Raw genomic sequence first — 9,765 nt, forward strand, 5'->3', positions numbered from 1 at the left:
TCTGTTTCAAGCATCAATTTCATTCGTGTGGAGCCTCTTCAATCTTTCGTCAATTGTTTCAACCGGTGAATTCTCGTCTCGGTGGACATTCTTCATTTTTTTCTTCTCCGGTGGATTCAATTCAAGCTTTGTCGATCATATCCTTTCCTCATGTCAAATGCTTTCTCATGGCGGTGCACCTCTCAATCACTCACCTCTTGCTATTCATTTGTTCTGGAGTGTTGAAGATATCTTAGAAGATTTGTGTTTCCATTCTTAATCCGTTCAAGCTATTTGGAGATTGTTATCTCATTCAAGCCATTTAATTCAACTGGTGCAATTTCTCTTCAAAATCATTTCTATGGTGTTTCTTTTGAGTGGGCCCTAACCCATAGGTCTTTTCCCAGGATCTTATCTGACTCTTCTAATTATTCCGGAGTTATTCTTAAATTCTTTTCAAGTGTGACGTAAGAATGGATCCCATCAGTCACATGCCTTCTCCAAGATCGCTTTCAAATTATTTTCATTGTTGCCTCAACCTCTTTGCTTTTCATTCCCCCGGAGTGCCTTAACAATTTCGGTGGTGTTTCTCGTCGTCATTGAAGATCGAAGAAGAGTTCTCTTAAAATCTTGGTCCATTCTCTTGAAGATTCATGGTTCTAGCTTCATGCCATCCTCATAATTGTTTTTGATTGTGACAATTATTGTCTTACCATCCGGAGCATTTCATGAGTTGTTTCCAGGCCATCATGTCATAATTATTCATTCCAGCTTTCACATCTCATTCTCCAAATCTTACCGATGCATAGTTCAAATATACTCTAATCAGTTCATGATCTCTTCGTTCTCATGTATCTAAATCCCCTCAAGTATCTTCATTCGTTTTCCAATTCTTCCCGTAAATTGTGCCTTTGCTACTTTCATTTTCAATTCTTATGGTGGTTCATTCAAGATTTCACTTCCTTCGTTATCATATTAATTCATTCGTTATTTCAATCCTACCGGTGGTTCATGAAGACCTTCTCAAGTTTGCGATATGTCACTTCTCAATCCTTTTCAAGAGGAATAAGTTGCATGCAAAAATCCGGTTGTCATCAATTAAATTTGATGAAGGATAGGCATACAATAAATCTTATTCTTATTTCCTCCAAGTGATCAATCCCTTTCTTAGGAGTTTGTTCTTGGTGAATAAATTCTAGTTCCAAGTGTTTTCATCTTTTCTTTTCCAGAGTTCCAAGTTTTCCGCATTATCTTGTCGCGAAGCTCCATCTAAATCATCGCAAGGCTTCACCTTGTGTTTTCAACTTCTCTTTCTTTTCTACAATCCTTTTTTTACCGGAGTTCTTCATGGAGGCTCGACATGGTGGTTCATCAAGGATTCTTTTCATTCTTCAGTTGTTCTTCAAGATTTCTCTTGAAGTTATGACCCGCCAAGCTATACTCTAAAATAAACATGGTGCTCAACACATGTTTTGTTTTGAGGAGCTCAAGTATTCTTCATCTTGCATTCCAAAGTGGAATTGTTTCTACCTTATCTTTTGAGGTGGTGTTATGTCCCTCTTGACAATTTCCTTCATGTTTCATGATTCATATGTTGTCAAGAATGAGGTATTTTAAATCCATCATTTTCTCTTTGTTCAAGAGATCTTTTCAACCCAGCAATTTCTTCGTTGGAGTTATCTTGTGTCATATTTCACCTAAAGCCTTCCCTAAGGAATGTTGCTATTGTGGTGATTATCAATGGTCCAAGTTATCTCTCTATCATCTTGGTGGAAGAAGTTTTTTTCATCTCGTTGGTGTTATCAATTATATTATTTGTTTCCGAAGTGGCAGAATTTCACCTCAAGTGTTGAGATGTTTCAATAATCCCGCTACAAGCTTGTGCTTTTCGTTGTTGATTTTCCAACAACTCCGTTCAATCCTTCTTTGCAAGTATGCTTTCCAAGTTCACTTGTGGCAAAAGTTGTCATTTTCTTCTCCGTCCCTTTATCCCAACAATCTAGATTCTATTCTTTTGTTTCGGAGGCATTGTGATGTTGCTCTCTTCACCCATCACCTTGTTTTGTCAAGATCATGTTATTTTCTTGCTCGTCCATTTAACCGGAGTGTTGTGTTCTCATTCAAGTTCTTTTCATCTTATCAAGTCTTGCATCTCTTTTCAACTGGAGTGTTGTCTGAATTTGTTCCTCCTTCCTTGTTTATGTCGTTTCAACCAAAGCGGGTTCAATTCCTTCTTGTCCACCGTACTCGTCATTCAAAGGTTTGCAACCTCCAAGATTCACATGGTGTTCCTTGTTTCTATTTTCTACCACAGTGCTCTCAATTGTGTTCAACTCCATTGTGTTCTTTCTTTCAACTTTTCAACCTCTCGAGGTTCTTTGGTTTCATTCATTTGTCGAAGAAGCAACTTAGTTTTACCTCCTCTCTTCCTCTTCTGTTTCTCTCCGGTGCCATGATAGATCTCGGGACGAGATCCTCTTATAGTGGTGGAGTGTTGTAACGCCCCGGATACAACTTTCCATATTCGTAACTCCAACTCTTGCCTTTTCCGGAGATGCGATATGATAATTCCTTCGTGGTCGGGTTTTTGTTTTCATTTTGCATTTTGTTCATGTCATGCATCTCATTTCATAGCATCATTTGCATTGCATCATGTCTTCATGCAACCCTTTTATAACTCAGTTGAATAAATTGCATAGATCATTGATCTATTTAAATCAAGGGAATTCACATAGTGATTTCTCTTTATAACATATCCTCTCAATATTTTTGGGAGCTACAATAAATATTCCATTTATTTGGAATTAACCACAACCCACTTGCATTTTAAAAGTTTCCTTCCATTTGCACATATCCTAAATCCATGCTCTTTCCTCTTTTGAATCCATTAGAAGTTCTGGCATTTTGCAATATAGCAAAGTAGCTGCATGCGAATTCTCTGTTTATTTAGAAAATATTTGGAACCCCAAATATTTTCTCTTCTCTTGCTCTCTGTCTTGTTTCTATCTTTTTTTTGGAAAAGCAACTGTTCAACAGTGCAGGCCGACCCATCTCTCCTTGTTCCCAATTCTCCCAGCCCAGCAGGCCACGAGGCCCAACCAGCAGGCCCAGCCGCTGGCCTCCTCTTAACCCTAGCCCGATCTAATCCTCCTCTCGCTCCCCTGCTCAACCCCTCCAGCGCCGCCAGGAGCCCGATCCCCTTCTCCCTCCACTCGATGTCCTTCTCTCCCTCTCGATCTGCCATGCGTGCCGCCACCCACAGGAAGGCCACCCTACGCGCGACCCTGCCGCCTTGCTGCCCTTCCTCGCGCCTATTCGCCTCCTCCCTCAACCACGCCGGCCACCGGAGCCATTGCTGGCCGCCGCCCGATCGCCGCCGTGCTCGTCCCCTGGCGCCGCTTCTGCAATGCCTCGGTCGATCTCCACCCTCGTGCAAGCCACTCAAGCCCCGCCTGCCTCGCTGTTCGACGCGCCGGCTGGAGAGCCTCGTCTCCGTCCAGCACCCGCGCCCGACCTCCTTCCCCTGCGCGACTCCTTCCACCGCGACCAAGGTCGCTCCTTCCCCGTCGACCTTCCTCTCCTGCTTCGCCTCGCCCACGCCTCCTTCTACCAGCCATCCCCATGGCCTTGAGATCCTGTGCCGACATCCTCCTTCATCAGCTGCTGCGAGCACCTCCATCCCCATGGTGCTGCGACCCCGTCACTGTTCCCGCTGATGAGCGACGCTTGAGGCCAGCGCCTTGCCTTTGTTTGGAACCAGGGGACGACGCCCCCATCGCCCGTCGTCTTCGGGTCAAGCTGCCGCTGTTGCTTCCTTCGACTGATGTTGCCGCCTCTTTGCCAATGCCATCGCTGAGCTACCCCAGGACCTGTGGAGTCATGCACGGGAAAACCAAGTCCGAAGACTACCGTGGCCGTGTATCTCGCCCAGTACCACTACGGTTCGTCAAGACCGCCAAATTCGACTACACGGTGACGCGTCAAGTATCTCTACCGTGTCTACGGGATCGCCAAGAACGCGTACCTCGACGACCGACAAATAGTACCACTACTTCCACTACAAGCCGTGTACGACTACCGTCGCCAAGACCGCGAGTACCACTACTTCCACTACTGCCGCCACGTGAACGTCTACTTCCTCTACTTCGCTCCGTGCTCGAACCGCTCCGAAAACGCACGCTGCGAAGGTATAACACCGAGATGACCTTCCGAGAACGAATGCATGTTGTATGAGGTGCTCATGTTTGAACCGTGTCCAAGATGTCATTGCACGTTCCTCCTCGGTTGCTATGCCGTCGACCCGTGGGAACCCGGTAACCGGGATCATCCCACCATCTTTTGCATGTTCCGCATATCCCCACACTTGCTCTTTTGCACCGATATCTCAATGAGTTATCGAATCATCGGAATGTTGCCGTGGCACCATTTTCGTTGTCGTTGCTGTGGCACCCCTTCCGTTGCACCACGGTGACAAATGCTTCATAACATGCTTATGTCAACATTTTCATAAAAATTGCATATAACTTGTATATGTCATCCGCATCATGATAACATTATTTAAAATGTTTGAAATTGTTGTTTGCATTATATTGCTAGATAACATATGGGGATTTTCCGGAATTGTTGTTTGTTGTTCTGGGCTCATAGAGAGGTAGTTTTCTTATGCTTCACCCCTTGCCATGTTTAATAACATTTATTATTGTTGGGTACATAAACGAGAGCGAACTAAATAATTGATGTGGTGTTTCGTCAATATGCAACGAGTTGCATATTGAGCTCCACTTAATTTGTAGTATTGTTTGTTGCAAATTGCCATGCCATGCCTCATTTAAACCGGACATGCATCATACTTGTTTGTGCATCATGACATGTTTATGCTTGTGTGTTTACCTTGTTGTTTGCTTCTTTCCGGTTGTGCTCCTTCTCGTTAGTTCTTGTTTCGTTGCGATCGTGAGGATTCATTCGTCTACACTTGGTTTGTCTTCGTGGCTTCATCTTCTTCATGGACTTGTTCTTCTTCCTTGCGGGATTTCAGGCAAGATGACCATCACCTTGGATCTCATTACTATCATTGCTATGCTAGTTGCTTCGTTCTATCGCTTTGCTGCGCTACCTATCTCTTGCTCGTCAAGCCTCCCAGTTTGCCATGTCAGCCTCTAACCTTTTTCACCCTTCCTAGCAAACCATTGCTTGGCTATGTTACTGCTTTTGCTCAGCCCCTCTTATAGCATTGTTAGTTGCAGGTGAAGTTGAAGATTGCTCCATGATGGACAGGATTATGTTGGGATATCACAATATCTTTTATTTAATTAATGCATCTATATACTTGGTAAAGGGTGGAAGGCTCGGCCTTATGCCAGGTGTTTTGTTCCACTCTTGCCGCCCTAGTTTCCTTCATATCGGTATTATGTTCCCGGATTTTGCGTTCCTTACGCGGTTGGGTGATTTATGGGACCCCCTTGACAGTTTGCTTCGAATAAAACTCCTCCAGCAAGGCCCAACCTTGGTTTTACCATTTGCCTCACCACCACCTATACCCTTCCCTTGGGTCGGCCAACCCGAGGGTCATCTTTATTTTAGACCCCCCGGGCTAGTGCTTCTCTAAGTGCTGGTCCGAACCGGGCAGACTGCGGGGCCACCTCGGGGCAACTCGAGGGCTGGTTTTACTCGTAGGCTGACCTATCCGGTGTTGCCCTGAGAACGAGATATGTGCAGCTCCTATCGGGATTGTCGGCACATCGGGCGGATTTGCTGGTCTTGTTTTACCATTGTCGAAATGTCTTGTAAACCGGGATTCTGAGTCTGATCGGGTCTTCCTGGGAGAAGGTATATCCTTCGGTGATCGCGAGAGCTTATCATGGGCTAAGTTGGGACACCCCTGTAGGGTATAAACTTTCGAAAGCCGTGCCCGCGGTTATGTGGCAGATGGGAATTTGTTAATGTTCGGTTGTAGATAACTTGACACCAGATCCGAATTAAAACGCATCAACTGTGTGTGTAGCCGTGATGGTCTCTTTTCGGCGGAGTCCGGGAAGTGAACACGGTTTTGGGTTATGTTTGACGTAAGTAGGAGTTCAGGATCACTTCTTGATCATTGCTAGCTTCAGGACCGTTCCTTTGCTTCTCTTCTCGCTCTTACTTGCGTATGTTAGCCACCATATCATGCTTAGTCGCTGCTGCAACCTCACCACTTATCCATTCCTTCACCCATTAAGCTTTGCTAGTCTTGATACCCATGGTAATGGGATTGCTGAGTCCTCGTGGCTCACAGGTTACTACAACATCAGTTGCAGGTACATGTTATGCGATGATCATGACGCGAGAGCGATGTTTGCTTGTTTTGGAGTTCTTCTTCTGCTTCTTCTTCGATCACGGGATAGGTTCCAGGTCGGCAGCCTGGGCTAGCAGGGTGGATGTCGTTTGACTTTCTGTTCGTGTTTCATCCGTAGTCGGATGGTGCTCTTATGTAAGATGATGTTGTAATCGTGTGGCATTGTATGTCTTGTATGTATCCCCATCTATTATGTAATGTTGATGTAATGATATCCACCTTGCAAAAGCGTTTAAATATGAGGTTCTATACTTGGTGGGACCTTCAAGTCTCTTTAGGATAGTATCACATATCGGGCGTGACAACCTTACTACTGTAGATTAGTACAACCAAAAATTGAACTAACATTATATATAATACGATAAATGCTGATGCATGTCACCTAAAATTATATCATTCAAAACTATGTTCAAATACGGATCCAACGATATAGTTTTTGTTGACATGCACTAACATTTTGTCAGTTAAATCTTTAGTCAAATTCAATGGGGGACTAATAAACCACGACCTATGCAGTACAAGTGTAGAGGGCAGTGCTACACGGGAGTCTCACCCCGCTCATGGCGCGGCAGTAAAGCCGTCATATCACAAAACCCAACCACTGCCAGTAATAAGTGGCCTGGTAAAATAAACAGACAAGCAACCATCACATCCCTCCGTCTTTTTTGCATTTCATCTCTCTGCATTTACTTTCTCCGGTTCATCTCGCACACTCAATCCCAAGCTACTACTCATAGTATCCCTAGCTACTACTCCTAGGGCCAGTTCTTTTGGCGGCTTAAAAAATAAGCCGTCTCTTCCCCAACTTTTCCCATAAGACTAGTCACAGTGGAGAGTAACATTAAGGTGCGTCACTCATTTATTTGGGCTTCTAAACTACTACTAGTACTCCCTTCATTTTTATATACAAGGCCACAAATTCAAATTACAGGTACCAAGATAAAAATCAATGTGCGCTTTACAAGTCAATTTATTTTCTCGTTTACCGGGTTAATTAATAGGGTCCATGCACATTAGAAGAAATTGAGTGGCCGTGAGAGAGGAAGTAGATGAGTTTGTCATTATCATCCACTACATGCATGCAAGTAATTAAGCCATGGGTTACTAGTACGAGGAAACATCATTAATATTTGTCTCGATTACTGTTGGTGGCCTTGTATAGATGCAAAATGTATTTTTTATAGTGGCCATGTATACAAAAATGGAGGGAGTACCTCCGTCCTGGTTTATTCGTCACCATTATAATTTGTGGTAAATTTTGACCAAAGATTTAACTGATAAAGTTTTAGTGCATGTGACATCACAAACATTTCATTAGTTAAATTTATGATCAAAATTTGACACATATTACAATGGGGACCAATAAACCAGGATGGAGCTAGTAGTAATGGGATTACTACTAATCTAGAAGCCTAAACGAACTAGCCCCTGGTACTCCTACTAGCAGTACTAGTACTCAAGTTGGAATTCCAATTGCACGGCACAACTTGTTAGGCAAAAAATTCGATAAGGGTGTAGGAAGCGGTTTGGGAATTTGCATGCCTTTCCGACCAGTGAGATACTCCATACAAAGTACGACAGAGAAATAACCACAGAGAAGGAAGCTAAAAGTAAACAATCAAATGAGCATTTTTGCATTTGTTTTGCATTGAATCGTTTCACAAGCTTGACTAGTGTTGTTTTTCTACTTTTACAAAAACCGCATCATAATGTTAAAACGTGCATTTGACCGTACATAAGTAATAGTAGTACTCCCTCCATCTAGGTGTATAAAGTCTCCCCTCCTTCTTGGTCACGGTGCACAACCAAAGATGACTTATTCACCTAGACGGAGGGAGTAGCACAGTCTGCAAGCATATATAGAGAGAGACATGTAGTGCGATAGTATATAGTACTAAAGTTTGTGCTGTATGCACCTACTTACAAAATGCCTAAGGATACACAAGGTTTGCAAACTTTCCCTCTTACGTACTTAATTAAGGACGCTAATAATTCCCAAACATTCAGGATTTATCATTTGTGTCCAAAAACTAATGAGATTACCTTACGAAACTAAATTATACTCCTACTCAAAGCTACGGCGCTCGCAGGAGCGCTTGCGGCGCGCCACGAGTGCCCTGGTGCGCCATCGTTTCCCAGCATGCCGACACAACGCCTCTTCCTCAGCCTCGCAACTCGCGACGTGCTGATTGGCGGCTTGCCAGTGGGCGAGCGCGATCTCACCAGTGTGGTGATCCGGCGCCAGCAGGTTCTCCTCCTTGCTAGAAGTGTGCACCCGGTCCGCGTACCGCCAAGCGTAGATAAGGTGCTTGGGCCCGACTGCACTCAGGGCTTTGGGACGGGCGTCCTCCGCCACCCTCACGGCCCTTGCAAGAGCCTTCTTCCAAGGAGCCAATTACTAACTCTCTCGGACGCGACATAGACCTGCCAGGCAGCTTGCCCCGCGGCGCGCTTCTCTTCCTCGACCTTCTTCTCCGCCTCTATTTTGGCATGCTCTGCCGGCGCAAAGCCTCCCACATGGCGACATCCATTTCTTTCCAAAGCTCCTCAAGGCGGAGGCGCGGTGTTCTCCTCATAGCAAGGAGCCGACGCATCCTTCGACGCGCGTGCTAGCGAGATTGGGAATGCCGACGCGTCGACCTTGACGCGTTGCGGCGAGGAGTGGAACACCAACGTGTCCTCCTCGACTAGTGGCGGCGACGAACGGAACAACGACGCGTGACCATCCGGGCGGTGCAGCAAGGGGCGCCTAGGGCTTGGGAGGGGCAATGCCATGGTGGTCGACGTGAGAGGGAGGGGGAGGAGATAGTGATGAACGTGAGCATTCTTCCAAATGCCATGGGAGGTGCATTATTTATAGCGAGCAATGGCACACCTACGTAAGATATGGACTGAGCTGCACTGACTTAACTGCAGGTCCAGTTGCGTAACTGACATGTGGGCCAGACCCTTGTTGGGCCCATATGTCAGTGACCCAATGCACCTGCAGTTAAGTAACTGAAGCAGCGTCCTGGAAGATATGTTGCGTGATTAACGTAACAACTACGTGGGCATATTTGTTGGAGTAAATTACGGGGGAGGGAAGGGGTGGAAATATTGCTGGTCACAATGGATTGGACGAGCGTGGGGGGAGGAGAGTCATGCATGCAGATTTTTTCCACACGGGGTGGAGTGGTGGGACCGCCGGAGGGAGAAGGGGAGTCTGGCAGGCATATTTTTTCCACACATGGAGAGGAAAAGATTTGGAGATGAAAGGGCTTCTTGCAGGTATGGGGAACGGTGCATAATAAGTCATCTTGCATGCCTGGCTAGGTATAGTCTCAAGTCATTAAAAACATACACGTCCCACACATGTTCATATTTCAAGGTGCACTAAATTATTGCACGCGATGATTAAGGCTGGCCATAATTGTCGTTTCTTAGCTGGTATCATGCACATGGGAATAGGAAACATG

Source organism: Triticum aestivum, chromosome 1B (assembly GCF_018294505.1).
Source record: "Triticum aestivum cultivar Chinese Spring chromosome 1B, IWGSC CS RefSeq v2.1, whole genome shotgun sequence".
In the NCBI taxonomy this organism is placed as follows: Eukaryota; Viridiplantae; Streptophyta; class Magnoliopsida; order Poales; family Poaceae; genus Triticum; species Triticum aestivum.